The sequence below is a fragment of the Mustela nigripes genome, chromosome 9, assembly GCF_022355385.1.
Source record: "Mustela nigripes isolate SB6536 chromosome 9, MUSNIG.SB6536, whole genome shotgun sequence".
Taxonomy (NCBI): Eukaryota; Metazoa; Chordata; class Mammalia; order Carnivora; family Mustelidae; genus Mustela; species Mustela nigripes.
This window is the reverse complement of record NC_081565.1, coordinates 78,860,555-78,886,735: the sequence shown is the minus strand read 5'-3', so window position 1 is coordinate 78,886,735 and position 26,181 is coordinate 78,860,555. Positions and strand designations below refer to the sequence as shown.

The 26,181-nt window shown below is 44.8% G+C and overlaps 1 protein-coding gene across 1 annotated transcript in view; it reads right to left on the bottom strand.

Moving 5' to 3' along the window:
- CEMIP2 (cell migration inducing hyaluronidase 2) overlaps positions 1 to 13,815 on the bottom strand; it is a 98,416-nt gene extending 84,601 nt beyond the window's left edge. The window contains exon 1 of the mRNA XM_059411869.1: positions 13,774 to 13,815. The gene's annotated coding sequence lies outside the window, so the exon portion shown is untranslated. The remainder of the gene's footprint in view (positions 1 to 13,773) is intronic.
- Positions 13,816 to 26,181: the final 12,366 nt, after the last annotated feature.

Here is a 26,181-nt window from a genome sequence, read left to right as displayed (position 1 = left end):
TTCGAGGAAGGGCAGGTCCCTAGAGCCTCCAGAGGGAAGGAGTCCTGCCTCCTAGAAGAGTTCAGACTTCCAGACTCTACGAGCATGAAAGTATACATTTCTGCTGTTTTAAGTCACCAAGTTAGTGGTAACGTCTTACGAGAGCCATGGAAAACACACACATCATATGGCCTGTGTCGTGCCCTTTACGTTAAAATGCCCATTTTCAGGACGTCTGGGTGGCACCGTTGGGTTAAGCATCTGCCTTTAACTTGGTCATGATACCGGGGTCCTGGGATTCAGTCGGGCTCCTTGCTCAGAGGGGAGCCTGCTTCTCGCTCTGCCTGCTGCTACCCCTGCTTGTGCTCAATCTCTCTCTCTTTCTCTGACAGATAAATAAAATCTTCAAAAAACAAAAAATGCCCATTTTCTGAATCTTTATTAAGTGCCAGGCATTTTGCTTGGAGTTTGAATATGTTATTTAATTTAATCCTCCCCAAAATTGTTACTCCGATTGTAGACATGAGGACCCTGGGACTGAGAAAGTCTAGGGAGCCTGCCACATAGCAAGAGCCTGTTGGGATCAAACATTAAAAGTGACTATTAAAAAATCATGTAAACTATTTTAATGAAAGTTTTGGTTTTAAAGAGGTCTTATTTCCATAACCTACACCTATTGCCAAAATCAAAGGAAATGGACATGGGTATCTGGGGACGCTGTGCCTGGAGTGTAGGGTGGGCAGGGGGTGTAGGAGACTCATACCTTCTGCTCAATACTCTTGTGAACTTAAAACTGCTCTAAATAAAGCCTGTTGCGGGGGGCACCTGAGTGGCTCAGAGGGTTAATCCTCTGCCTTGGGCTCAGGTCATGATCTCGGGGTCCTGGGATTGAACCCAGCATAGGGCTCTCTGCTCAGCGGGGAGCCTGCTTCCTCCTCTCTCTCTGCCTGCCTCTCTGCCTACTTGTGATCTCTGTCAAATAAATAAATAAAATCTTTTTTAAAAGGGATTTAAAAAAAGCCTATTGGGGGGGTCGCCTGGCTGGCTCAGTCGGTAGAGAGTGTGAGTCAGTAGAGTATGTGACTCTTGACCTCAAGGTTGTAAGTTCAAGCCCCATGTTGGATATAGGGATTACTTAAAAATAAAGTCTTTTCAGAAAATTTTAAATAAAAAAATAAAGTCTATCAACACAAAAGAGGGCATTGAATCCTTGTGTGGCTGACCTTTGAGAATTTTATAAACTTATGTTCTTGGAAACTTATTTATCAGGAAACATAAAAAAAAATCAAAGTTTCTTAAAATAAGGGAGATGGTTTTGAAACTACAGTCTCCAACTTCCAGTGCTTTGACTTAATTGTTCAACTTTATGAGGGGGCAAATGTGAAATGCATTCAAACACTACTTCAAATTTTGAATTAGGATCTTTTCCTGGTCCACCCACACTCTTTCATGATGCCAGGCAGCGACAGGGAGCCAAGGCTCCGGTCACCCAGTGATCACGAGGGTCAACAACCAATCCTCTCACCATTCTGCACCCAACCATTCTGTCTTTCATTTTCAGCACAGTATTCAATACATTACATGAGATATTCAATGCTTTATTATAAAACGGGCTTTGTGTTAGATGATTTGGCCCAACTGTAGGGTAATGTGGGTGTGCTGAGCCCATTTAAGCTGGGCTGGGCTAAGTGATGATGTTCAGTAGGTTAGGTCTACTAAATGCATTTTGGACTTAAGGTATTCTCAATTTATCATGGGCTTATCCAGATATAACTCTGTCATGAGCTGAGGCAGATCTGTAATGTGAATGGAGTTATACTGGACACAAAGTGAGAGGTCACAGACTTCTCTGGTCAAGAACTGATGTTGTCCCAAATCGGGTTCCCAGGGAAGCAGGCTGAGACACAGTGGCAAGATGTTCTTTAAAAAACGTCCATGAGGTCAACACCTTTTGAGGGAGGGACAGGAAGCAGGATGGGACAGAGGGAAAAGTTGAGCTGCCGCGTGAACCCAGCCACGGACACAGCCAAGCTCCCTGGGAGGCTCTGAACCAGCATGGCCCTTCTGAATTACTGCTGCTACATGCCTTTACATAGCCTCCTGACTCAGTCACCGGATATGGTGCATCCTGGGGAGTGGCATGACCTTGGGTAAGGCAGCTCGGCAGCCCGGGAGAGGTTTGGCTCTGGACAACCCTTGGAGCTGGGCAGCACGTCCTCTCTTGAAGGTGGATCTGGTAGTCTAGTACCGACCAGTAGGCAGTCACCTACTCCCTCACTGTTCTGTCCTTTTCACATGAGGAGGGAAAGCCTCATATGAGCATAGGATGCCTTTTTTTGTTGTTGTCCCAGTGCTGGCAGTGCTCAGAGTCTTGAGGCAGGACAGCACACTGGCTGACAGTGGAGGTCCCTCAGGCACTTGGCCTGGGTTAGAACCACAGTCCATAGCTCCCTGCAGGACAACTTCAGACAAGATGCCCAGCCTCTCTGTGCCTGTGTCTTCACTTAGAAATGGGAATAAGGGGGGCACCTGGGTGGCTCAGTGGCTTAAAGCCTCTGCCTTCGGCTCAGGTCATGATCCTGGGGTCCTGGGATTGAGCCCCGCATCGGGCTCTCTGCTCGGTGGGGAGCCTGCTTCCTCCCCTCTCTTTGCCTGCCTCTCTGCCTACTTGTGATCTCTGTCTGTCAAATAAATAAATAAATAAATATTAAAAAAAAAAAAAAAAGGAAATGGGAATAGGGGGACGCCTGGGTGGCTCAGCTGGTTGAGCGGCTGCCTTCGGCTCAGGTCATGATCTCAGCGTCCTGGGATCGAGTCCTTGCTTGGTGGGAAGCCTGCTTCTCCCTCTGCCTCTGCCTGTGAGCTCTCTCTCTCTCTCTCCTCTCTCACAATAAATAAATAAATAAATAAATAAATAAATAAATAAATCTTAAAAAAAAAAAAGAAAGAAAGAAAGAAATGGGACTAGGGTCAGGGCTCCTGGCTGGCTCAGCCGGTGAAGTGTCTGCCTTCACCTCAGGTCATGATCTCAGGGTCTTGGGATCAAGTCCTGCATCAGGCTCCCGGCTCGGTGGGGAGTCTGGTTTTCCTTCCACTTCCCCCTCTGCTACTCCCCCACTCGTACGCTGGCTCTCTCTCTCAAATAAAATCTTTTTTTAAAAATGGGAATGGGGGGGGGGCGCCTGGGTGGCTCAGTGGGTTAAAGCCTCTGCCTTCAGCTCAGGTCATGATCCCGGGGTCCTGGGATCGAGCCCCACATCGGGCTCTCTGCTCAGCAGGGAGCCTGTTTCCTCCTCTCTCTCTCTCTCTCTGCCTGCCTCTCTGCCTACTTGTGATCGCTGACTATCAAATAAATAAATAAAATCTTTTAAAAAATAAAATGGAAATAGGGTCACCTGCCTGGCTCAGTGAATAGAGCGTGTGACTTTTGAAATAGGGGTTGTAAGTCCTGGCCCCACATTTGGCATAGAGCTTACTCTGAATGGATGAATGAATGAAGGAATGAATGAAGTTCCTAGTCCATGCCGTTATCATGAGGATTAACTGATAACGATGTAAGGGACTTAGCCACACACTTCGTAAGTGCTCAGTGTCGTTAAGGTCTCTGGCCCTCTTCTGTAGCCTTCCATGTCTGGCTAATTTAGAATCCTAAGGTGCCTGGATGGCTCAGTTGGTTAAGCAACTGCCTTCACCTCAGGTCATGATCCTAGAATCCCAGGATCAAGTCCTACATCAGGCTCCCCACTCAGAGGAGAGTCTGCTTCTCCTTCTGACCTCTTCCCTTTCATGCTTTCTGTCTCAAATAAATAAATAAATCTTTTAAAAATAATTAATTAATTGATTGATTGATTAGAATCCTGTATCAGGTTACACTCACAAGGACTTTTTTGGTGGGGATTTGCAACGGAGTGCTGAAGATGAAGGCTCCAGACTGGAGGTGAAGGCCATGAGAAACATTCAAGGATCATGGTCTAAACAAAGCAGGTGAGAACGGTGAGCAGCAAGAGCCACACTCCAACCACGCCTTATTCTTACAGCCTCTCGGGCTCTGTATGCCTGTCCCTTTCCATCTCTCTGAAATGCCAGTTCTCCCAATGCATACCCTGGCTGGCCCGTCCCTTACCCCACTCACCACTGTGCCTTTACCTCATGAGATCAAAGGTGGATCAAAGGTGACCCTCTATGTGAACATTCTAGAATCCGTCAGGGCCTCCCTTTGGGTCCATCCGTTACACCCCTCCCAGTACCACGCCAGGATGCTTAAGTATGTCCTACTCCCAGCCACCCCCCTCCTGTCCCCTTCCTTACAGCTGGTGGACTGGACACCTGAAGAATCAGATTCAAGATGGAACCTCATATTGTGGATGGCAAAGGAGTCCACAGAGCCCTTCAGGAGAGGGGGAAAGTATCAAACACCATGATCTGGAAAGAGCTTGGACACCTCTGCGTTCAGCTTTTTAGTGTCGCTGCTTGCTTTATATGTTCCGGCTCCAACCCCTTTGAAGGCAGAACCTCCCTTGACTTCCACCACTCTTCCCCTCTCTGTTTCCCCCCACCACCATCGCCAGGCTGTTAGAAATTAATCCCTACAGACCGTGTTTCATTCTATGAGGGTCTGAACAGATCGTTTTCAAATCTCATTTTTCTGTTCATACTTGTTCCCAGCTACATTTAATGTCTGGATGGAGATGATTCTCCAGGTGACTAATGCTTCTCCAGGAAGGTGTTGATATGCTGTTTGTATCCTCTCCTTAATTAAAAGTCTTAAAAGAATTTTCCCCCATTGACCGAATGCAATAACATTACGGAATGTTAGTGTGACCTTTCTCCACTGGGGTAGACCCGAGTGTCTACAAAACCATCTTTTCTAGCTTTATGTCCCTGTATCCAACTAACCTCATTCTCACACTTCATCAGCTTGTCATGAAGACTGCATGTTTCCAGTTAAACTCTCTGGATCCTTGCTTTAAAGTATGACGTAAGCAATTCTGATATAGCTAAAACTCTGACACAGTCTTTTCAGAGAGAGGAGAAACATTTATTTATTTGTTTGTTTGTTTGTTTATTTATCAGCCTCCAAAATTTGTTGGGTAAGTAGGAATGAAACCTCTTTTCTTTTTTTTTTTTTTTTTTTTAAGATTTATTTATTTGACAGAGAGAAATCACAAGTAGACAGAGAGGCAGCCAGAGAGAGAGAGAGAGGGAAGCAGGCTCCCCGCTGAGCAGAGAGCCCGATGCGGGACTCGATCCCAGGACCCTGAGATCATGACCCGAGCCGAAGGCGGCGGCTTAATCCACTGAGCCACTCAGGCGCCCCTGAAACCTCTTTTCTATTTGTCATTTGAAAACACAGCCTTCAGGGTGCCTGGGTGGCTCAGTGGGTTAAAGCCTCTGCCTTCAGCACAGGTCATGATCCCAATGTCCTGGGATCGAGCCCCACATCGGGCTGTCTGCTTGGCAGGGAGCCTGCTTCCTCTTCTCTGCCTGCCTCTCTGCCTACTTGTGATCACTGTGTGTAAAATAAATAAATAAAATCTTTTTTTTAAAAATGTCAAAAAAAGAAAACACAGCCTTCTACTTAGAAAAGAGATACTACATCCTGATTCCTAAGCAATATATTCAAAATAGGTACCAAATCATTTTAAGTTACACACTATCTCTGTATAAGTGGTTTTGCTTTGTCATTGGCACCCTGAACCAGTATCTAGAAGGTCTTCACAACTGAAGACACCATCCCTGGGAAGGGAAATAAGTTGCCTGAGGTCACTCAGCTAGAGTAAAGTTGCTACTGTAACATATTTTGTATTAAAAATTTCTTTTAGGGGTGCCTGGGTGGCTCAGTGGGTTAAAGCCTCTGCCTTCAGTTCAGGTCATGATCTCGGGGTCCTGGGATCGAGCCCCACATCGGGCTCTCTGCTCAGCAGGGACCCTGCTTCCCTTCCTCTCTCTCCGCCTGCCTCTCTGCCTACTTGTGATCTCTCTCTGTCAAATGGATAAATAAAATCTTAAGAAATATAAAAAATAAATAAAAATTTCTTTTACCATTTCTAAGGTATATGCAGTATTGATTGCCCCCATTGTCTTATGGGTTTGCTGTATGAGGATGAGAAGATATATGTAAACTCAAGAAATACACATGAGAAATGTACCACCTTTGTGTCATATTCACAAACGGATGTGTACCGAAAGATTTTAAATAGTGAATTAGCATAAGAACTGAGAAAGCTGATGATGCATAAAGTACATAATTTAAAATAATACCGGGCGCCTGGGTGGCTCAGTGGGTTAAGCCGCTGCCTTCGGCTCAGGTCATGATCTCGGGGTCCTGGGATCAAGTCCCGCATGGGGCTCTCTGCTCAGCAGGGAGCCTGTTTCCTCCTCTCTTTCTCTCTGCCTGCCTCTCTGCCTACTTGTGATCTCTCTCTGTCAAATAAATAAATAAAATCTTTAAAAAAAAATAAAAAATAAAATAATACCAATATCCTGGAGCATGTGACCCGCTCACTGGGTAGAGCACATGATTCTCAATCTAAGGGTTGTGAGTTAAAACCCCATGTTGGGCACAGCACCTACTAAAAAAATGTTTTTTAAATTTTTTAAAATAAAATAAATAAATAATACCAACATCCTGAAATCATGCATCATCTCCTGAGTTTTATCCCTTCCTTCCTGTACCTCCCTTCCAGGCTACCAGTAAAGAAGCATAAGACCACTGTTCCCTGAAAGATTAAGAATCCTCGGTACTCGTCCAAGAAGCAGAATTAGAAAAGAGAAGCAAGATCAGGAGCATCGGACCTGCATCAATTCACAGCTGCCAAATTCCCCTAAGTATACTGTATAAAAGCTCTCTGCATACAGACAAAAGGCTGATATCCAGGATCTATAATGAACTCCTCAAACTCAACACACACAAAACAGGCAAACATATCAAAAAATGGGCAGAAGATGTGAACAGACACTTCTCCAATCAAGACATACAAATGGCTATCAGACACATGAAAAAATGTTCATCATCACTAGCCCTCAGGGAAATTCAAATTAAAACCACATTGAGATATCACCTTACACCAGTTAGAATGGCCAAAATTAACAAAACAGGAAACAATATGTGTTGGAGAGGATGTGGAGAAAGGGGAACCCTCTTACACTGTTGGTGGGAATGCAAGTTGGTGCAGCCTCTTTGGAGAACAGTGTGGAGATTCCTCAAGAAATTAAAAATAGAACTTCCCTATGACCCTGCAATTGCACTCCTGGGTATTTACCCCCAAAGATATAGATGTCGTGAAGAGAAGGGCCAACTGTACCCCAATGTTTATAGCAGCAATGGCCACAGTCACCAAACTATGGAAAGAACCAAGATGCCCTTCAACAGACGAATGGATAAGGAAGATGTGGTCCAAGTATACTATGGAGTATTATGCCGCCATCAGAAAGGATGAATACACAACTTTTGTAGCAACATGGACGGGACTGGAAGAGATTATGTTGAGTAAAATAAGTCAAGCAGAGAGAGTCAATTATCATATGGTTTCACTTATTTGTGGAGTATAACAAATACCATGGAGGACAAGGGGTGTTAGAGAGGAGAAGGGAGTTGGGGTAAATTGGAAGGGGAGGTGAATCATGAGAGACTATGGACTCTGAAAAACAATCTGAGGGGTTTGAAGGGGCGGGGGGGGGGGGGGAGGTTGGGGTACCAGGTGGTGGGTATTATAGAGGGCACAGATTGCATGGAGCACTGGATGTGGTGAAAAAATAATGAATACTGTTTTTCTGAAAATAAATAAATAAATTTAATTAAAAAAAAAAAAAACTCTCTGCAGTGCCTCAGTGGCTCAGACAGTTAAGTGTCCAGCTCTGGATCTCAGCTCAAGTCTTGATCTCAAGGCCAGGCGTTCAGATCCCAGATTGGACTCCATGCCCAGCAGGGAGTCTACTTTAAAAAACAAAACAAGGGACGCCTGGGTGACTCAGTTTGTTAAGCAGCTGCTTTAGGCTCAGGTCGGGATCCTAGGGTCCTGGGATCAAATCCCACATCCGGCTCCTGGCTCAGCAGAGAGCTTGCTTCTCCCTCCCACTGCCTGCTGCTCTCCCTGCTTTGTACTCTCCCTCTCTGTTAAATGAATAAATAAAACCTTTTTAAAAAATCTGTTAAAAAAATAAAAAACAAAACTCTCTGAATTTTCCATGGTTACAATTAAAAACTAACATGCAAGAAAAAAAGAATAGCTCCCTACACTCTCAGGGCCACCTAGATGACAAAACAGCTCTTCAGGAAACTTGGTCACCCATGATTTGAAAAGCCTCAATGAACAACTTGTCAGAAGTTCCTCTCAGTCTGTGGAAATCTCTTTTGTGTGATACATCCACGTTCCTCTCTAAAGAAATGAACATGAAACTATTCTAAAAGATAGTCAAGATTACTTGAGATAAAGGACAAATACTGTATGATTCCACTTACATGAGGTGCCTAGAGTAATCAAATTCATAAAGACAGAGAGTAGAATGGTGGTTACCAGGGGCTAGAGGAGGGGGCACTGTTACTGTTTAATGGATACGGAGTTTCAGTCTGAGCAGATGAAAAGGTTACAAAGATGATTAGTGGTGGTGGTTGCAGAATGTGAATATATATTTAATACCACTGAAACTTACCTTAAAAATGGCTAAAAGGGTAAACTTTATGTTGCCACGGAGAAAAGATTACATCTTGAAATATTATAAACTAAGAAAAGTCATAAATATTTCCCAAGTTTCTAAGAGTACAATGGAAAAATGACAAAAATAGAAAAATCTGGTGTTATGTTCCATTGGGATGTAAGAATTTACTGCGACTTTAAACGGAGGCAATTGTTTTCAGAAAACTACTGTTAAAATGCACTAGTAAGTGGGGGGGGGGGGTTGTCTGGCTGGCTTAGTCAGTAGAGCATGTAGATCTTGATCTCAGCGTCATGAGTTCAAGCCCCATATTGGGTGTAGAGATTACTCTAAAAATTAATACATCAATTAAGTAAATAAAAATGTACTACAAGGTGCTTAAAAATGGAGAAAGGAGGGGCGCCTGGGTGGCTCAGTGGGTTAAGCCGCTGCCTTCGGCCCAGGTCATGATCTCAGGGTCCTGGGATCGAGTCCCACATCGGGCTCTCTGCTCAACAGGGGGCCTGCTTCCCTTCCTCTCTCTCTGTGATCTCTTCCCTTCCTCTCTCCTACTGTGATCTCTCTGTCAAATAAATAAATAAAATCTTAAAAAAATAATAAAAAAAAAAATTAAAAAAAATGGAGAAAGGAATTTCAGCCCTTTCCATGATCACATCAATTCAGCTCTCTTGTGTGGATGAGCTGAAGACAGCTTGGGAAACAGAGCTCAGTTAGTTATGCAGCAAATACTTACTGTGGGCCACTGTGCCAAACCCTGACAGATTTTCATGGTAAGACAGCACAGCTAAAGCAATCCTGGTGGAGTTCCTCCCTCTCATTGAAGGAGATTGGCAAGTAAACCAGTAAGCAAATGATAATACAGATTGTGATAAACTCTCTGAAGGACATAATCAGAATTATGAATGATGCGTGGGATAGAAGACACTGATGGCCTCAATGGCCCACACTCTCAGGATTCATGCTCTTGTGAGGTTCCCTCCCACACTAGCTTTGAACTTGGCCATGTGACTTACGTTGGCCAATGCAACAATGGTGGAGTGATATAAACAGAGGCTTCAAAAGCATGTGCATGGGGTGCCTGGGTGGCTCAGTCAGTTAAGCATTTGATTTCAGCTGGGATCATGATCCAGGAGTCCAGGAGTCAAGCCCCCCATCAGGCTCCCTGCTTGGCAGGGAGTCCGCTTCTCCCTCTCTCTCTGTTCCTCCCCTGCTTGTGCTTACTCTCTCCTCTCTTGCTCACTTGCTGTCTCAAACAATTAAATTTTTTAAAAAACCTTTAAAAAAAAAAAAGCATTTGCACAAGTTGCTGGGGTTGAGGTGGGGGAAGGGATATTTAAGATTACATGGTCAGAGAATACAAAGATAGTAGTAATTAACAACCTAAAGGATGTGAATCCTAAGAACAAAAATTAGAAAAGGAAAATATATTATAATGGCAAAAAAGGAGGGACCAAGGTAGGGGAATCCCTGAGGATGGGGAATCCAGGCTTGGAATACCATGGACCCAGGAGAGGCCAGCGGTGAACTTTTTTATAATTTCTGCTTGGACTGGCCTTATCTGGGTACTAAATAAATCATAAAAAGAAGCCATAAAGGTTCAAATATTTCCTGGAAAGATTCTTTGCTTAATAGAGATATATTTTAAAAAATTGCTGGGTGCCTGGGTGGCTCAGTGGGTTAAACCGCTGCCTTCGGCTCAGGTCATGATCTCAGCATCCTGGGATCGAGTCCCGCATCTGACTCTCTGCTCAGCAGGGAGCCTCTCTCTCTCTGCCTCCCTCTCTGTCTACTTGTGATCTCTGTCAAATAAATAAATAAAATCTTTTTTTTTTTAATGTTGCTTAGCTGAAAACAAGCAACAGTTTTTTAATTTTTTAATAAAAAAAGGTGCATATAGATATGTACCTGTTTTTGCCATAGGAAAAATACCATCACTCCGGCATCTATTTGGGTCATCATAATCATCACATAGACAAGAGTCAAGTGTAGTTCCTCTTCTGTGACTTGTCTATTCAGAACCTTTGCTCATTTTGCTGCTGGGCTGTTGTCTTTGTCATTGATTTGTAAAAGCTCTATATATGCTAAGGAAACTACCCCTTTGTGATTTGAGTTGAAAGTATGATTTCCCAAGTTAGCCTACTGATGTAGGGTGGTATAATGCTAGAAAGCAAACTATACCGAGACAATCACACTTGTATGAAAAAACTTCTTTGTAAGCTACAGCTTGAACCAGTGAAAGAAACTAACGAGGGGTGTGTTGAAGAAAGAAAACAAGTGTGTGCTGGTGAGAACCACACAATGAGGCATAGAGAGGCAGTGGGTAGGGGGCTAAAGAGAAGTGGCATCGTTGTCAGGGGAGAGGAAGCACCTTCTGAGGCTAGACTGTGAACCTGAAAGACTGAATTTCAAGCTGTAGGAAATTATTTAAAGTAGTGGATAATACTGCAGGTCAAAGATCAGACTCTACGTTCTGTCCGTAAGCTCCTGTTTACCTTCTGAACCATTCAAGTCTTGTTCCTCTCTCAGTCTTGCGGATATAAAAACAGCCACCAAGGAGAGACCCAGGGTAAGCGAGGGTTCTGGAGCCACACTGCTTCAGATCAAGTCTCAGCAATACCACCTATTAGCTGTGTGACTTTGGGCAACGTACTTCAGCTCTCTAGGCCTCCATTTCCTTATCTGTAAAATGGGACTAATCATAGCACACACCCCTATAGAGAGATTATGACAATAAATGAGTCAATAAATGTGAAGCATTTAAAAGAGTACCTGGTACACATATGCATATGGTTAAAGTTATTTAATATTATTGGAGCACCTGGGTGTCTCAGTCAGTTAAGCATCTGACTTGGTTTCCGCTCAAGTCCTGATCTCAGGGTTGCGGGATAGAGTCGGCCCTCGGGCTCCATGTTTAGTGGGGAGTCTGCTTCTCTCTCTCCCTCTGTTACTCCCCCACTCATGCTCTCTCTCTCTCTCTCTCTCAAATAAATAAGTATCTTAAAAAATAATAATGAAGTGATTTAATGCACACACATATTTAGTCTATTTCAGACAAGTAACACAGTATCTCAGATTTCCAACCACTGTTGTGTACAATTATCCTCATTTCACGGTAAACAAACTGAGGCTCAGGGAAAATAAGTAAGTCCCACTTTTTTCATCACTTTTGGGCCATCTCCCAATATTAAGGAAAGTAGGGGGTGCCTGGGTGGCTCAGTGGGTTAAGCTTCTGCCTTCAGCTCAGGTCATTATCTCAGGGTGCTGGGATCAAGCCCCGCATGGGTCTCTCCGCTCAGCAGGGAGTCTGCTTCCCTCTCTCTCTCTCTGCCTGCCTCTGTCTACTTGTGATCTCTCTCTGTCAGATAAATAAAATCGTAAAAAAATAAAAAGGTTAGAAAATTTTTTTAAATTGAAGTTTCTGTACTACAGGTGAAAGTACCTTCAAAGGGAACCCTCGTCAATGCTTCTTATGGTTTTTGTGGGACACAGGTGTCCAGAGGCAAGACCGCTCTACTGCTACTGTACACAGGTAAAACCAAGTAAAGGAAAAGAGCTGTAAGCAGCATGCCTCAGAAAGAAAAAAAAAGAAGAAGGAGGGGGAGGAGGAGGAAGGGGAAGGGATAGTTCAAAAGGACTTTGGCAGCATATAAAGTATTAATATAAATTAATTCCTACCATTGGAAGATTTATGATGCACCAACCACTGTGAGAAACTGAAGTCTCAATGGAAAAGTGACTTCTCTGCCAATTTTCAAAGACACTGGAGCCGGAGAGGACCAAGTTCAACTTCTGACTGGAACATGTAATCGTGGTTTGACTCTAGGCAAGCTCCCCCAACTCTCTGGTCTTCACAGTAATGTCACATGTAAATCAACACAAGTGGAGAGACAGAATTCCACACAGAACACACCACACGCAAAACATCTCCCCCAGGACCCAGTAAATGTTGGCACTGCCCCCAGTCTGTACAATGGGCTGCCTACGACGGCTGAGAGCCACCAAAGACCAAGCGGCTGGCTTGGCGAGCTCGGGAGGCCTCCATCTCTGAAGGTGTTTGTGCAGAGGCTACACATCTCCGTGCAAAGAGCAACACTAACATAATGCTTCCTACGTGCCAGGAGCTGCCCTGGGGGATTTAGAGATATATATGAACTCTGCAGACCCCCCAGCCCTATGAGGTAGATACCTCAGGTCTCCATGTTTTACAGATGAGGGAACTAAGGAGCAGCTAAGTGGTTGGGGGGGGGGGGGTGATGACCACGAGCAGGTGCAGAAATTTCCACCCCGAAGTCCTTCTTTTAACCATTGCAATAAGTGCATGTAAGCAACCGTGTGAAGACATTTGCCTATTAGTTTGCTGGAGTCCATGACCTTGATGTTGCGTCGGGCACAGGGCGCCCACGGGCTCATACTTTCCGTCTAGCGTGAGCCGCTCAAGGGCTTCCACCAAGACAGACAGAAGCGCTCGCTTTCGAAGGAGAAGCAGTAGATGCCGACGCCAGGGGCGGCCCCGGCGCAGCGCCGCCTCGCTGGGACAGGGTCGGCGGGCGCGGCTCACACCCGCGAGCACCGGCCGCCGCCAAGCGCGGGCGTTTCCCGGAGCCAGACCCTAGGTGTCACCAGCGTGCCAGCGCGGCCCCTCCGTCCGTCGTCGGCTCGCGGCCGCCGCAGGAAACGACAGTGTCGGCGGCGCGGAGGGGGGCGCTGACGCACGGAGGGCGGAAAGGGCGTGGGTGCGAGCGCCCCGGGCCCCGCTGTTTGTGCCCGCGGCGCCCTGCGGCCGGGAGCCGCGCTCGGCCGCCGCCCCTCGCTTCCTGGCCCCGCAGCGGCTGGGGGTGGGGGTGGGCGACGGAGGGGGAGGATGGAGGGGGATGGGGGGAATGGGGGGCGGGGCGTCGATGGGGGGCATGGGGGGAGGCGGGAACCCACCGCCCAGAGTTCACCCTTTAGTTTTAAGGGTTATTACTGCGGATTCAGGCTTGAGGTTTGGACTTTGAGGAGAAAGGGCAACAGAGACTTCACGGGTCCTAACAGAACTTGATTCTTCCTTTGCTTCCCTCGGCCTCGAACCGCATTTAGATTTAACATCTCCTGCGAGCTCAGTCTGCTGGAGGAAATGATAAAGCCGGGCTGACTTACCTGCGCATCAGGGAACAGAACGCTTTCCCGGACGCCGTCTCGTGCCGTCCTCCTAACACACCTGCGGGACAGACAGGACAAGCGTTATCATTAACCCCATAGTACAGAGGAGAACAGTGAGGTTCAAGGAGACGGTAAACAGGGCTCAAAATAGTATTCACTTTGTCTCCGAGGGATTAAAAAAAAAATCTCTGGTTTTTAAATTAGATACTATGTATAGTAAACCCATGTAATATAGAAGACGAGGCATTATTCAAACTCCTTCTTCATCATCTCTCTTCCCCGTCCCCCATTACATTTGCTGGTCACAAGAGGAAAAAAGTTATAAACCACAGAAAGGGAAAAAGATAGTTTTAGATGAAAAGAGACTTAAAATACACACTAAGTGCCCTCTGTGGTTCTTGACCCCACCCTCATTGGAATGAATCAATGAAAGGGGTATTGGGGAATCAAATGCAAAATTTTGAATATAGACTAGGAATTAGGTAACATGAAGGAATTATTGCTAATCTTGGCAGGGATGATGATGGTATTGTACTTATAAAGAAAAATATTCTTCTTTTTAGAGCTTCCCCGTGACATCTGTAAAACACGTTAGCGGGCACTTGGGTGCTCAGTGGGTTAAATGTCTGCCTTCAGCCCGGGTCATGATCCCAGGGTTTTGGGATCCTGTGAGTCCCACAAGGGGATTCTTGCCCAGCAGGAAGCCTGCTTCTCCCCCTGCCTGCTCCTCCCCCTGCTTGTGCTCTTTCTCTTACAGATAAATAAAATCTAAAAAAATAAATAAATAAAATAAAATATGCTAGCAAAAAACCTAATACATAAATAATAAATAAAATGAAATATGTTAACAAAAAATAATTTTTTAAGCATATGTGAGAATATACTGATGATTGTTTACTCTAGGTTATGAATATACATATAGGTGTTTATATTATTATTCTATTTTTCTTGATGTTTTTATTTTTCATAATTACTTTAAAAAATCTGTTGAGACAAACAGTGACTCATTCTTCCTTTTATAGATAAGCATCTTTGTCTTTTTAATTTTTTTGTATTTTGACATTTTCCTTGCCTGCCTTTCAGTGCATAGAAAATTTGATGAGTGGGGCACCTGGGAGGCTCAGTTGAAGGAGCAAGTGAGTCTTGATCTCAAGGTCATAAGTTTGAGCCCCACATCAGGGGTAGAGATTACTTAAATAAATAAACAAAAAGAAAAGACAATTTGGTGTGAAACATAAATGGAGTAAGAGGCCTCATCTATCTGACTGAAATTTTACACCTATAATTATCTTTGATCACACCCTGCAGATTACAAACAGGAGACCAATACATAGAATGTGAAAAATTCCTCATAAAAGAAAATGGCGCTCTGAAAGATTTTTTTTTCTTTTTTGCTTTTTGAAACCAAACAAATTTACAGAAGTTGCAAAAATAGTGTGAGGAGGTATACCTGGGTGGCTCAGTCATTAGGCATCTGCCTTTGGCTCAGGTCCTGATCCTAGGGTCCTGGGATAGGGCCCCACATCGGGCTCCCTGCTTGACGGGAGGCCTGCTTCTCCCTCTCCCACTCCCCCTGCTTGTGTTCCCTCTCTTGCTGTGTGTCTCTCTGTCTTATAAATAAGTAACAGTATGAGGACCCTGTGGACCCTTCACCCAGATACATCAGGTGTGAACACTTTGTCATGTTTGCTCACCACTCTTTCTATCTACACAATTATATGTACTTTTTTCTGGACCATTTGAAGATAAACAGCAGACATCATTCCCTTTTACCCTTAAATACTTCAGCATAGATCTCATGGGAACGGGGACTTTATAGCAAAACAACACAATTATCAAATTCAGGAATTGTTAGCATATCCAGTCCCTACTCACTTTGCCAATTGGCCCAACGATGTCCTTTATAGTTTCTTACTCCAATCCAGAATTCAGGATCAAAACTTTGTGCATTGCATGTGGCTGCTGCCTCTTTTTAGTTTCTCCTAACCTGGAACAGCCCGGTTAGCCTTTCTCTGTCATTCAGGACATGAACAACGAAGAGTACAGTCCAGTTGTTGTGTATAATTTCCCGTAATTCAGGCAGAAAACCTACGAATGCTCTTTAATTATAATTTGAAAAAATTCAGCAATGCAGCCTCTCTCTTTTTCAAGAGCTAGAATTACATTTACAGGAGAAGAGAAAAACTGAACTGCTAAACCTTGAAAGTATATATAAAAAAAATTATTCTCCCAGAGAAGATTCAGAGAGGCCTCAGTGGTGAATGGAATCAGTTAAATAAATTTACACAACAGTATCGGATTTTAAACTAGGTGAAAAGATTAACTGATGACTATAATAATTGGGCAATAAAACATACTACTAAGGGAATCCCTAGTGATCTCAAGATTTGGTTTCTTTTATTTTAATTTAGTTAATTTATTTTTAATTTATTTTATTTTTCTACTTTAAAAAAGGGGCACTTGGGTGGCTCAGTTGGTTAAGCATCTGCCTTCAGCTCAGGTCATGATCCCAGCGTCCTGGGATCGAGCCGGGGATCAGGCTCCCTGCTCAGCAGAGAATATGCTTCTCCTTTTCTCTTTCCCTCTGCCTCTCCCCCTGTTCATGCTCACTCGCTCTCTCTCAAGTAAATAAATAAAATATTTAAATAAATAAATAAATGTCAAACAGGGGTGCCTGGCTGGCTCAGTTCCTAGAGCATGTGGCTTTGGATCTCAGGGTCAAGAGTTCAAGCACCACATTGAGTATGGAGGCCTCTTTACAAAACGAAACAGGGGCGCCTGGGTGGCTCAGTGGGTTAAGCCGCTGCCTTCAGCTCAGGTCATGATCTCAGGGTCCTGGGATCGAGTCCCGCGTTGGGCTCTCTGCTCAGTGGGGAGCCTGCTTCCCTATCTCTCTCTCTGTCTGCCTCTCCATCTACTTGTAATTTCTCTCTGTCAAATTGATAAATAAAATCTTAAAAAAAAAACGAAACAAAACAAAAGACAGCAAACAAACAAAAGCCTTAAAAAATAGCATATATATATATATATATGCGCTATATATATGTATATATATAATTTTTTTAAATCTGGGATATATAAGATATGTTTATACAAAAATAAGAAGATCAAATTACAATTTAAAATACCTTCCAAATTCTTGAGATAGGAAGAACCTTAGAGATTATCCAAGCAACTGATATTTTACAGAAAAAAAAAAAAAAATCAAAACCCAGACTGTATCTTACAGAAATACTCAGACAAGTGTACATGGGTGTTTGTACAAGGATGTTCCCCCAATAATGTTTATAATAATGGGGGGTGGGGGATGAGGGGCACCTGGGTAGCTCAGTGGGTTAAAGCCTCTGCCTTCGGCTCAGGTCATGATCCCAGAGTCCTGGGATCGGGCCCAGCATCCGGCTCTCTACTTGGTGGGGAGCCTGCTTCCTCCTCTCTCTCTGCCTGCCTCTCTGCCTACCTGTGATCTCCATCTGTCAAATAAATAAATAAATAAATATCTTTATTTTAAAAAGTAATAATGGGGGGGGATGATCCCAATGCCCATCAATGGGAGAGTTTTTTCCCATTAGGCAAATTTTTCAGAAGTTATTATTAAGGCATGCCGGGGGTGCTCAGTGGGTTAAGCCTCTGCCTTCAGCTCAGGTCATGATCCTGGGGTCCTGGGATTGAGTCCCACATCGGGCTCCTTGCTCAGAGGGGAGCCTGATTCTCTCTGTCTTTGCCTACCTCTCTGCCTGTATTCTCTCCCTCTCTCTCTCTCTCTGACAAATAAATAAATAATTAAAATCTTAAAATAAAAAGTTTTTTTAAAAAAGTTTGGGGGGGCAGGTTGTCTGGCTGGTTCAGTCAGTAGAGGATGAAATACCTAATGTGAGGGTCATCAGTTCAAGCCCCACATTGGACATGAAGCCTACTTTAAAATATTATATAAATAAAATTTTAAAAATAATTTTATTATGAGTGGTTTTTAAAAATTATTTCATCAATATATTAGACTCTCTATAACCATTAACTAATAATGCAAAAGTCTATTTAATGAAACATGCCCATTATACATGAAATGGCAAAGCAAACTCTCAAATATCATCTTTAGTAGAATCTCCCCTTTTTTTTTTTTTTAAATATTTTATTTATTTATCAGAGAGGGTGGGGGGAGAGAGCAAGCACAGGCAGACAGAATGGCAAGCAGAGGCAGAGGGAGAAGCAGGCTCCCTGCTGAGCAAGGAGCCTGATGTGGGACTCGATCCCAGGGCGCTGGGATCATGACCTGAGCTGAAGGCAGCTGCTTAACCAACTGAGCCACCCAGGCATCCCTAGAATCTCCCCTTTTTAAAGTAAATGAGTTGAGGTGTGTGTGGGAACTGAAAAAAATCTGAAAATATTCCAAAATATCACTAGCAATGGATGGCCTAGAATTTATTTCAATTGACTATTTTATCTTTAGTAAAGTGTGAATTTTATATCAATTATTATTTCATTAAACAAGAAAAATAGTTATTTTTATTTGTAAGAAGCAGCAAGTATCTTCTTTTCATTTTCACTTTGACCAGCAAATATTAACCATGTCTCAAAATGTGTGGAACAATGCTATGGAATTGTTACTGGCTGGAGACTTTTTTTTTTTAGATTATTTATTTATTCATTTGACAGAGATCACAAGTAGAGAGACAGGCAGAGAGAGGGGGGGAAGCAGGCTCCCCGCTGAGCTGAGAGCCCGGTGGGGGGCTCGATCCCAGGACTCTGAGACCACGACCCGAGCGTAAGGCAGAGGCTTAACCCACTGAGCCACCCAGGCGCCCCTGGAGATGTTATTCTTAATATTGAAGATCAGAATTGCACTAACAGGGAAGAAAGCTTATTTGAAAGTGGAATTATGTTACTGAGATCAGAATCGGAAAACGAAACAAAGTATGTCTCACTCATGTGAAAATGACATGTTGTGGAAAATTTTTTGGATGGACGGATGGACGGACAGACAGACAGATGGATGTGTGGGTGGGTGGATGGGAAGACGGATGGACAGACAGGTGGGTGGGTAGATGGGCAGATGGATGGACAGACAGATGGACAGAGGGACAGACAGGCAGATGAATAGATGGACAGACTTTAATACGTGTGAATGTGCGTGGCATACCATTCCATAAAGAACTAGATTCAGCTGGGAGGAGGGTTGAACAGCTAGATTGATCTCGGTTGTCATTCTTTAGTGTTTATAGTCAACTTTCACAGTGGCTGTACTTTCTTCAAGTTACTCCGCCGTCCTCAGGAAGAGAAGGGAGAAGGTCTCTGCTACTCCTGCAATCTCTGCCCATTAAATAGCAACAGAGCCTGGAGGAAAGCACGGTGAAGACCAACATCCACCACTCTCTGAGAAGTTCTTACCCTCTGGGGTACCCTGTGGGGCCCCTGCAAAATCCAGAAATATGAAACCCCGATTCTGGCTCTATTTCAGGAGATGCTTGAGCCCCCAGAATCCCACCCATGAATTTCATCGAGGCTCACCAAGTCCATGTTGAGAACTCGCACGTCTGCCTGCAGTAAGAGAGGACCAGACCTGGCAATGACAGACAGAACACACCGTAAAAGCTTTAAAGGTCCAGCCCTTGTATTTCTCTTTGACATAGAGGATCTTGCTACCTTGAATGTAGCTACAGTAAGCAGCACTTAAAATTAGGAAGGAAGGGGATGGAAGATCGTATATTTTTCTGAGTTAAAACAATGAGTTAAAATGATGCCTTTTGAAATCAATAATTCACCACAGTCCCAAGTGCCGAATTAAGGATCAGAGTCCATGATTCCTCACAAAGAAAAAGATAGAAAGACAACCAAGCGTGCATGTATTTATGCAATAGATCTATACTGAGTTTCCGCTGCACGCCAGCCTTGCTCCCAGGAGCTGGGAGTCATAACAAAAGACGAAACAAAGCCTGCCACGTGGAACGTGCTTTCTTGTTGAGGTGCGGCAAGAAGACAATAAACCAGCAAACAAGCGATTATAGGATAAAATGTAACAATGGACTAAGTGCCAGAAAGAAAGATACAGTAGAGGAAAGAGAAAAAGAGCAATGGGAAGGTTTTATGACAGGAGAGTTAGGGAAGGCTTGGCTGACAAAAAGACACTTGAACGGAGGCCAGAATGGAGTGAAGGAACAAGCCATGCGAGCATCTGGGGAAAGAGTTTTCCAGGAAAACAGAACAGGAAATGCAAAAGCCCTGGAGAGGGAATGTGCTCCATGTGTTAGAAACAGCTAAGAGGCCAGGGCGGTTGGAGAGAGGTGAACAGGCAAGATGACGGAGCAAAGCCCAGGAGGTGAGCCGGTGTCGAATCATGCCAAGGCTTGGAGGCCACAGGAGGGACCGTGCATTGCCTTCCAAGAGTCCTGGGAAGCCCCTGGAAGGAGGGCGGTATTGTGATCTGACTTCTATTTTATGATGGGTCATTCTAGCTGCTATGTGGAAAAGAGACAGAGGAGGGGAAATGTGAAAGCAGAGAAGGGAAAAGAGAACGCGTATTTTTCCCTTTCCACGTGGTACTGGTAATTTAGGGTGGCCCCAGGAAAGAGAACATAGACACAGAAATTACTGGATCAAACTGAATGCTTCAGACCAATTCATTCTGCCAGTATCTTGCCAACAGCTGGCTGATAGGCCCTGGAAATGAGACAGCAGTCTCCCAGCTAATGGAGGCTAGGATATTGTGATTTATAATAATATATATTTGGTCTTTGTCCCCATTTCTGTCACAGAACTTCTAAAGCCCTTGGAATTTCCTAAGTGACAAGAGTGACAACAGTGTCTCTGGATGTATTAATAAGGCGTCTTTTTTTTTTTTTTTTAAGATTTTATTTATTTATTTGACAGAGAGAGAGATCACAAGTAGGCAGAAAGGCAGGCAGAGAGAGAGGAAGAAGCAGGCTCCCTGCTGAGCAGAGCCCGATGCGGGACTTGATCCCAGGACTCTGAGATCATGACCTGAGCCGAAGGCAGCGGCTTAACCCACTGAGCCACCCAGGCGCCCCAATAAGGCGTCTTAAAGACTGAACCTAAGGACGGGGGCTGGTTATCTGGGGAACCAACCATATGCCTACACGGCTGGGACTTTCAATCCCAGGTGGATACCTGATCTCTGGGGAAAGGAGAAGGGTTGGAGGCTGAATCAATGGTCAGTAATTTAATCAGTCATTCCTATGTAAAGAAGCCTCCATGAAAACCCAAAAGACAGGGTCAGAGAGCTTCCAGGTTGGTGAACATATGGAGAACTGGGGAGAGTGACTTGCTCTAGAGAAAGCATGGAAGCCCCACCTCCTCCCTTGCCTCGGACCTTGTCCTCTGCATCTCTCGGCTCTAGCTGCTCCTAAATTACATTCCTTTATAATAGACCAGTGATCCAGTAAGTAAAATGTTTCTTTGAGTTCTGTGATCCCCTCTAGCAAAGTAATCAAACCTACCTTTGAGGGTCTAGTAAATTAATCAGACCTAAATTTGACCCAAGGAGGGTCTTGGGAAACTACGATCTATAGTTGGCCAATCCGAAGCCTAGGTGACAAGCTGACTTGTGACTGGTATCTGATGTGGGGAGGGTTTAGGGATAGTCTTGCAGGACTGAGTCTTTAACCTGTGGACTGTGACACTATCTCCAGGTAGATAGTGTCAGAATTGCTTTGAATTGTAGGACCCCCCTGCTGGTATGTGAAAATTGTGTGGTGGTGTGTGAGGCTGCAGATGTGGCCCATACCTCCTTGTTAAGCAACAAACAACATTGCATCCCAGCAGCTAAAAGATTTAAGGGTTTGGTCTCCATCATATTTCCATTAATTCACCAGTCTGGCACCTATAGAATGAATCTGGTGGGAAGATTATAGACTACACCAAACTCAACCAAGGAGTAGCCGGATCGCATCTGCCAGGTGAGGTGTACTATCTTAGATCGAGATTAATATGGCCTCAGGCACACAGACTGTAGAGGACCTGCCAGTAGACATTCCTAACACAGTGTTTCTGTTGGACACTGGTCCCCAGCAATATCAGTTGTAAGCACAGATGCTAATCTGACACAGTCTCAACCCGGAGGTCTAAACCAGTAAGACCCCACTCTGAAAAGGTAATTGAGATAACAGTTGGGGTCTGTCTTCCTCGAGTCTGGAAGAGTATCAAGATCTCTTTCCACAAGCCATCAAAAAGAATCAAATCTTGCCATTTCCAACAATGTGGATGGAACTAGGGGGTATTATGCTAAGCAAAATAAGTCAGTCAGAGAAAGACAAGCACCATATGACTTCACTCATATGTGGAATTTAAGAAACAAAACGCACGAACATAGGGAAGGGAACGACAAAGAAAATAAGGTGAAAATTGAGAGGAAGGCGAACCACAAGAGACACTGAACTCAAGGGAACGGACTGAGGGTTGCTGGAGGGGAGGTGGGTGGGGGGAGAAGGTAACGGGGGGATGGGCATTCAGGAGGGCACGTGATGCAACAAACACCGGGTGTTATATGCAACCGATGAATCACTAAATTCTACCATTGAAATTAATAATATAGTATATGTTAACTAAACTGAATTTAAATAAGGAATTTTTTTAAAGATTTTTATTTATTTATTTGACAGACAGAGATCACAGGTAGGCAGAGAGGCAGGCAGAGAGAGAGAGGGGGGGAAGCAGGCTCCCTGCCGAGCAGAGAGCCCAATGCGGGGCTCTATCCCAACACCCTGAGATCATGACCGGAGCCAAAGGCAGAGGCTTTAACCCACTGAGCCACCCCAGGTGCCCCTACTTAATCATTTTTTAAAGAAGATTTTATTTATTTATTTGAAAGAGAGAAAGGAGAGAGTGAGAGAGAGAGGGCAGGAAAAAGCGGGGGGAGGAGCAGGTTCCCCGGCCGAGCAGGGAGCCCAATGCGGGGCTCGATCCCAGAACCCCAGGATCATGACCCGAGCTGACAGCAGACGCTTAACTGACTGAGCCACCCGGGTGCTCTTATACTTGATCATTTTTATACCACGTCTATAAACATTCCGGTTCACATTCTTCTTCAGCTTCGGATGTGGTTACCAAACGTCTAACCCTTGTATTTCTAGCTCATATTGCCCTCTCTGGCCAAATACGCACTTTGCCCAGAAAGCCATATCCCAGCAGTGACCCCTGTGCCGCACCGTGTACCATCTGTGCAGACATGGTAGAGGCCATCTGTGGATACCCCAGAGAACAATCACTGTTCTCCAGCACTCTGAACTTTTCTCTATGTAAATTATTGTAAACAGCATCAATGATTGGGACAATGGAATTTGATTTTGATTCTTTGAATCAAAGATGTGTTCTTCTCTATTCCAATCAGAAAATAAGGACCAGGGGTACCTGGGTGGCTCAGATGGTTGGGTGTCTGCCTTCAGCTCGGGTCATAATCCCAGGTTCCTGGGATCAAGCCCCACATCGGGCTCTCTGCTCAATGGAGAGTCTGCTTTCCCTCTGCCTCTCTCCCCTTCTCGTGCTCTCTTTCTCTCTCAAATGAATAAATAAAAATCTTTAAAAAAAAAAAAAAAGAAAAGAAAAGGATCAGAAACAGCTTGAATTCCCATGTAACAGACAACAATACACATTTACCATTTTCCCTCTGTGTTGTACTAACTCTCCTTCCTCTGCCACAATCCAGTCCAAAGAGATCTAGATCATCTTGATGGTCCACAGAACATCCCATTAATCTATGACCCTGGTGACACTGTTTTGATCGGACTGGATGACATCAGAGGTCTTGGTAAGACATATGTGCTCCCAAGGGTGAGAAGCTTGCTGAAGCTTCATCTGAAAGGGAGATCTATATCAGATATAAAATATCTGAAGGGATGTTTTATTTCACATTTTCTACCACAAAGGAGACACAGTGCCTTCTGGACCTCTTTGGGTTCCAAAGACAGCACATCACACGGCTAGAGGTAAGACTTGGACCCACATACTGGGTGACCAGAAAGGCTTCCAGGCTTGAGTGAGGCCCATAGCAGGACACAGGTCTGCCTGAAGTCCACGCTGTGACACCAGCAACCCTGTCACTAGGCTACGTGCTCTTCCAGACCCCACGGGGTCAGAGATGCAGTGTGGCCTGTACGGCAAGTCCCAGGGGAGAATCCCAACACTGGCCGTCCTCCCCAGGTAGTGTCTCTGAGCTGGTCCTCAGGCTGTGCCTTGGACAGCTTGTCTCTTGGTCAGCACGGCAGCTTCCGGGGGGGTATGCTGTGTGAGGGGGCAGTGCTCACAGACCCACTCCCACATTTCCTAGGCTGGGAAGTGAGTCCCAGTCCCGGGGCTGATACAATGTTACAAGGGATCCTACACCAGTGAATGAAACACTTCCTAAGCCCTCAGAGAGTGGTGCCGGCTGAGGCTCCTGATGGAGGGAAAGCCAATCCCAGGCTCAGAAGATATGCCTATTCCTGAGAATAAACTGCTGGCCCTTCTAGGATAAAAGGAACCCAAGATACTCAACTTCTTCCTTAAGGTCTGTTGCTGGAAGTGGGACATTCATCCGCAGCGGTCTTGGTAAGTGGAAGTCACTAATGCTTGTTCCCTGCATAGTCTCTGTCCCCACTACCACAGACACTTGATTCACGTGTCTACCACACCAGCAGTGACAGGGCCAATGACAGTGGCTGGCCATCAGTCAACGGACCAGGTCATTTTGTCTGCCTGGTTGTTTGCTGCCTTTTCTGTAGATGCTCTCTTAAAGATGTTAACATTTGAGACGTTTCATTCTACTCCTGTAGTACCGCTCATGGCCCCTATGCCAGACCTCCTTTTCTGCAGCCTTGCATTCTCCTTTTTCCTTCCAGACCCCTGGGTCAACTGGCCAGGCCATCTGCCACTCCCCAGGAGTTCATATATACTCTAACCTCAGGCTGCATCTCTTCTGTACAACGTATACCACGCAAAGCTCTAGCCACTGAGAGGATTTTCCCTTGTCATCGTCTTTTAACACAGCTAAGAGGGCTCTAGAAAAGATACCATCCTGGGCCCCTGGTGGCTCAGTCAATGAAGTGTCTGCCTTTGGCTTAAATCATGATCCCGGGGTCTTGGGATCGAGCCTCGCGTCAGACTCCTTACTCGGTGGGGAGACTGTTTCTCTCTCTCCCTCTGCCACTGCTCCCCCACTTGTGCTCTCTTTCCTGTCAAATAAATATATAAAAATATTTTTTTAAAAAAAAGAAGAAGAAGAAGATCCCATCCATTGTTAGATTGCATCCACATGCAGGTTGGATTCATCTGCCGATCAAACTCGACTCTTTTCTCCTTCTTCGGTTGGTCATGCAGGAGGCCCATATAGCCATAAGCATGAGCTCAGGAGGAGCACTGGGGCAACAGTGTTGGATACCAGGGGGTGGGCGGTGGGAGGGACCTGGGATCCTGCCCATGCAGCATACTTGTACCCTTGGGTCCTGCTGATTGTCAGTTCTGGGTGTAGCACCTTCCTTTTATAAAGGATTGCTGCTAGGACCCCCTTAGTTATGACTCGGTAAACTCGCCCCAGTTCATGATGAGAAGTTTTACTGTATGATCACTTGGTGACCAGGACAGGACTGCCACCTGTCCTGACCAGAGCTTGACATAATGGCAGGAGTCATTTCTCTCCTGCAGAGAACATGGCCTCGCTCTCCATCCCCAAAGCCCTGAATTGTGATTCCCACTGAGACTGGCCACAAATCTATCCAGCATCTCTTCCAACCATTGAGAGCTCCCACACCGTGGGGTCTGCCGGCCCACATGGCCTAAGTGGTCACCTGGACCTAAAAACAGAGTGCTTTCCCGCATAGGATCCCACACAAACCTAGCAGTCTTGCCCATCCCTGAGTATAAGAACTGTAGCAGTAACCAAAAAAATACATATGCCTTCAAGTTTTCATCTATGCTTGATAAACATGACAGTGAAGGCGGTTGAAACCTGTAGGACCCAGCAGAAATAGTTTGGTTTGCATGGAGGGACCCAGCCTGGGTAAATAAAACTCAAAAATACAACCCCAAAACCATCTAGGATCTTTTTTTCCTCCTGAGGCATGCAAATATCAAACTTTCTAGTTGATCAGCCAGGCATCAGAGTTCTACCTTGAAAACAAAAAAGTACATCCTGTTGTCTTCATGTCTTGATCTCAAATGGGTTCTCGTCAGCTATTAATACATTACATTATTGTAAAGCAGAGGAAGTTGCTAGGGCAAATTATTTTCTCATGGTGCAATGCTCCATTTCCCACCACCACACACACACTCAGAAAAGATATCTGAATGTCTATCTGGCTAGAATTCCTAAAGTTTTCATTAACTCAAGGATAGCAGAAGGGTCCCAGTATTAATACAGTGTCCTAAGTGTCCCATTTTCTATTATACATAAAGGCTTAGTACTTGGGACGCCTGGGTGGCTCA